This window comes from Carassius auratus, linkage group LG28B, assembly GCF_003368295.1.
Source record: "Carassius auratus strain Wakin linkage group LG28B, ASM336829v1, whole genome shotgun sequence".
NCBI classification, from domain to species: domain Eukaryota; kingdom Metazoa; phylum Chordata; class Actinopteri; order Cypriniformes; family Cyprinidae; genus Carassius; species Carassius auratus.
In genome coordinates this window covers 9340399-9345743 of record NC_039293.1, presented here as the reverse complement: position 1 = coordinate 9345743, position 5345 = coordinate 9340399, and the positions used below count along the sequence as shown (strand labels likewise).

The 5345-nt window shown below is 40.3% G+C and overlaps 1 long non-coding RNA gene across 1 annotated transcript; it reads left to right on the top strand.

Moving 5' to 3' along the window:
• Positions 1-4436: 4436 nt before the first annotated feature.
• Positions 4437-5075, top strand: LOC113067492 (uncharacterized). Its single transcript, XR_003279368.1, has 3 exons — positions 4437-4532; positions 4673-4832; positions 4915-5075. It is a non-coding gene; the product is annotated as an uncharacterized LOC113067492 (long non-coding RNA).
• The last annotated feature ends 270 nt before the right edge of the window (positions 5076-5345 follow it).

Here is a 5345-nt window from a genome sequence, read left to right as displayed (position 1 = left end):
TTTAACGTTATACAACGTTTCTCATTTTTGTTTACAGTGCTTTAAATTGAAGCACTAAAATAACTCAAACGAAATAAATAAATAAAAATAAAAATAAATAAATAAATAAGACATGTCTATGGTAAAGTGTTATCATAATGCAATGTATTTTTTTTTGTCATCACCTATCGATTATTTAATATAATAATAATAATTATTATTAACAAATAAATGTTATTTTTTATCATGATGATGATTATAAATAAATTATAATGAATCGTTATAAAAATAAAAAATAAATAAAAATAAAAATAAACAAATATAAAAGATGTGCCAGCTGAGAAACTGGCATTGATGATGGGGAATGCAAACAGACATCTAGACAGAAATACAATAGAGGGTTCATGAGCAGATCTGAAATGAAGACATTTGAGACAGTTAATTAATAGCATTAATAGATGAGAGACACTTGAGCACACTTGTAACACGTCTGTAATTAGTGTCTGTGATCACTTGTCTGTTTCTCACACATCCACCGAGACACAACGCCGCTGGAGTTACTCTAAATGTGTGTTTAGATGGACGACAAAACCACATTTAAAAAGCTCATTTACATTCATGCATTTAGCAGATGCTTCTGTCCCAAACCTAGCTGAGGGAAATCATTTATGTGTGATTTGACCTTAACCTAATAAAATAACTCTTAGGGTTTATACAAGATATTGTTGGGTTATTGAGAACAATTGGTGTAAAATTGTGCATTTGAACACATTCACTTTAGCAATGTAGCCTTCAAATAATAATTTAAATACATATATAGATGATGATGAGTATTAGTAGTAGTATTGTTGTTGTTAATAATAATAATAATAATATGTTTAAATTCTAATTATAATACAAGTTCAATACATATGAGAGTTATTTTACTCATTTGAAAGACACGACACCAATGACCTTTAATTAATTATATCAATAACACTGAATTAATAATACAGTTTGATTACTTATTAATGCAATTACTAATTTTAACTACGGATTATTATTTTAAATTAAATGTATTATTTATAATTAATTTATTGATATTATTATTAAGTCTTGTAGGTCAGAAAAAGATTTTAACAATTTGAATAGCTTATTATTATTAATACAACAGAAATGAAATATAAGACACCAGTTGTAGTTAATTACACTAAATTAAGTTTAATTAATTATTATTATTCGTTTTAAGCATTACATAAAAAGTTGATAAAGTATTAATTATTTAAATATAATTAAATCTTGAATTATGCACAATTATTATTAATATTATTAGTAGACAGCCCAGTCAACACGTGAGATCATGCGATGATCACAGGGACATCACACAATCCTCATACTGTGATCCTCAGCATGTGTGTAAAGCGTGAGCTCAAGGTGAGGTCATCTGATCCTCATACTGTGATCCTCAGCATGTGTGTAAAGCGTGAGCTCAAGGTGAGTTCATCTGATCCTCATACTGTGATCCTCAGCATGTGTGTAAAGCGTGAGCTCAAGGTGAGTTCATCTGATCCTCATACTGTGATCCTCAGCATGTGTGTAAAGCGTGAGCTCAAGGTGAGGTCATCTGATCCTCATACTGTGATCCTCAGCATGTGTGTAAAGCGTGAGCTCAAGGTGAGGTCATCTGATCCTCATACTGTGATCCTCAGCATGTGTGTAAAGCGTGAGCTCAAGGTGAGGTCATCTGATCCTCATACTGTGATCCTCAGCATGTGTGTAAAGCGTGAGCTCAAGGTGAGGTCATCTGATCCTCATACTGTGATCCTCAGCATGTGTGTAAAGCGTGAGCTCAAGGTGAGGTCATCTGATCCTCATACTGTGATCCTCAGCATGTGTGTAAAGCGTGAGCTCAAGGTGAGTTCATCTGATCCTCATACTGTGATCCTCAGCATGTGTGTAAAGCGTGAGCTCAAGGTGAGGTCATCTGATCCTCATACTGTGATCCTCAGCATGTGTGTAAAGCGTGAGCTCAAGGTGAGGTCATCTGATCCTCATACTGTGATCCTCAGCATGTGTGTAAAGCGTGAGCTCAAGGTGAGTTCATCTGATCCTCATACTGTGATCCTCAGCATGTGTGTAAAGCGTGAGCTCAAGGTGAGGTCATCTGATCCTCATACTGTGATCCTCAGCATGTGTGTAAAGCGTGAGCTCAAGGTGAGGTCATCTGATCCTCATACTGTGATCCTCAGCATGTGTGTAAAGCGTGAGCTCAAGGTGAGGTCATCTGATCCTCATACTGTGATCCTCAGCATGTGTGTAAAGCGTGAGCTCAAGGTGAGGTCATCTGATCCTCATACTGTGATCCTCAGCATGTGTGTAAAGCGTGAGCTCAAGGTGAGGTCATCTGATCCTCATACTGTGATCCTCAGCATGTGTGTAAAGCGTGAGCTCAAGGTGAGTTCATCTGATCCTCATACTGTGATCCTCAGCATGTGTGTAAAGCGTGAGCTCAAGGTGAGTTCATCTGATCCTCATACTGTGATCCTCAGCATGTGTGTAAAGCGTGAGCTCAAGGTGAGGTCATCTGATCCTCATACTGTGATCCTCAGCATGTGTGTAAAGCGTGAGCTCAAGGTGAGGTCATCTGATCCTCATACTGTGATCCTCAGCATGTGTGTAAAGCGTGAGCTCAAGGTGAGGTCATCTGATCCTCATACTGTGATCCTCAGCATGTGTGTAAAGCGTGAGCTCAAGGTGAGGTCATCTGATCCTCATACTGTGATCCTCAGCATGTGTGTAAAGCGTGAGCTCAAGGTGAGGTCATCTGATCCTCATACTGTGATCCTCAGCATGTGTGTAAAGCGTGAGCTCAAGGTGAGTTCATCTGATCCTCATACTGTGATCCTCAGCATGTGTGTAAAGCGTGAGCTCAAGGTGAGTTCATCTGATCCTCATACTGTGATCCTCAGCATGTGTGTAAAGCGTGAGCTCAAGGTGAGGTCATCTGATCCTCATACTGTGATCCTCAGCATGTGTGTAAAGCGTGAGCTCAAGGTGAGGTCATCTGATCCTCATACTGTGATCCTCAGCATGTGTGTAAAGCGTGAGCTCAAGGTGAGGTCATCTGATCCTCATACTGTGATCCTCAGCATGTGTGTAAAGCGTGAGCTCAAGGTGAGGTCATCTGATCCTCATACTGTGATCCTCAGCATGTGTGTAAAGCGTGAGCTCAAGGTGAGGTCATCTGATCCTCATACTGTGATCCTCAGCATGTGTGTAAAGCGTGAGCTCAAGGTGAGTTCATCTGATCCTCATACTGTGATCCTCAGCATGTGTGTAAAGCGTGAGCTCAAGGTGAGGTCATCTGATCCTCATACTGTGATCCTCAGCATGTGTGTAAAGCGTGAGCTCAAGGTGAGGTCATCTGATCCTCATACTGTGATCCTCAGCATGTGTGTAAAGCGTGAGCTCAAGGTGAGTTCATCTGATCCTCATACTGTGATCCTCAGCATGTGTGTAAAGCGTGAGCTCAAGGTGAGGTCATCTGATCCTCATACTGTGATCCTCAGCATGTGTGTAAAGCGTGAGCTCAAGGTGAGGTCATCTGATCCTCATACTGTGATCCTCAGCATGTGTGTAAAGCGTGAGCTCAAGGTGAGGTCATCTGATCCTCATACTGTGATCCTCAGCATGTGTGTAAAGCGTGAGCTCAAGGTGAGGTCATCTGATCCTCATACTGTGATCCTCAGCATGTGTGTAAAGCGTGAGCTCAAGGTGAGGTCATCTGATCCTCATACTGTGATCCTCAGCATGTGTGTAAAGCGTGAGCTCAAGGTGAGTTCATCTGATCCTCATACTGTGATCCTCAGCATGTGTGTAAAGCGTGAGCTCAAGGTGAGTTCATCTGATCCTCATACTGTGATCCTCAGCATGTGTGTAAAGCGTGAGCTCAAGGTGAGGTCATCTGATCCTCATACTGTGATCCTCAGCATGTGTGTAAAGCGTGAGCTCAAGGTGAGGTCATCTGATCCTCATACTGTGATCCTCAGCATGTGTGTAAAGCGTGAGCTCAAGGTGAGGTCATCTGATCCTCATACTGTGATCCTCAGCATGTGTGTAAAGCGTGAGCTCAAGGTGAGGTCATCTGATCCTCATACTGTGATCCTCAGCATGTGTGTAAAGCGTGAGCTCAAGGTGAGGTCATCTGATCCTCATACTGTGATCCTCAGCATGTGTGTAAAGCGTGAGCTCAAGGTGAGTTCATCTGATCCTCATACTGTGATCCTCAGCATGTGTGTAAAGCGTGAGCTCAAGGTGAGTTCATCTGATCCTCATACTGTGATCCTCAGCATGTGTGTAAAGCGTGAGCTCATTGTGAATGCTTCACACTCCGGTCCAGTTGGTGGTGGTAAATGCACCATCTAAACTGGTCTTCCAACCACCATAAAACATGTAAAGAAGAAGAAAAAGTTGTGCATGAGGAACTTTTTGAACAACAACAGTGCTCCAGCTTTGAAATGTTTGAAGCCTTCTGTCAGAGGCTTGAAGAAGACAAAAATTATCGAGAGCTTTATGTTAGTACTACTATATAAATTTAGAGTTTATTTTTACAACAAAGCCACTGTTTTATTTATTTTGCAGCAGATACCATGTAAAAGAAATGTTGAAGCCTGGTATATTTTAATCATGACAATATTATGTATGTTTTTGTCAGGTACACTATCTCATCCATACTCATGGCAGCTCCAATATAGGTGAGATGGTGAGACAGGCTTTAAAAAGCATAGCGTCAGACAATGTTCTCTGTCTGTATAACAGAACGGGGAAAGATGGGAAGAAGGTGTTGCCACCTGTGCTCCTGACATGTTTGAAAAGTAAGTGTTTAAGTTTTGGTTTGTGCATTTGGATGCTGCTATAGAAATTGTAATGTTAACACCTTGTTCTTTGTGTTTTTAGAATGTGTCAGGTCTTTTCACAAACAAAATGAAATAGAGGTGAAGAAGCTAAAAGTAACCACCAGAACAACACCAGACGCGGAATGTATTCGCCAAGTAGAAATTTTTTTGTCCAACGCCAACACCAGGCTGAAAAGGAAACCAAATAAAGGAAAAATCTGACTTTTTGTTTGATTGTTTTGATTGATGGAAATAAAGAATGTGGGTGTAAAAGTTTGAGTTAACTGAATCATTTTAGATATCAGTGAACTAACAGAATTATTACATAGTGGTGTAATATGGTGATCTCACAGTATGAGCACACAGTGATCACAGTATGAGCACACAGTGATCAGAGTATGAGCACACAGTGACCACAGTATGAGCACACAGTGACCAGAGTATGAGCACACAGTGACCACAGTATGAGCACACAGTGACCACAGTATGAGC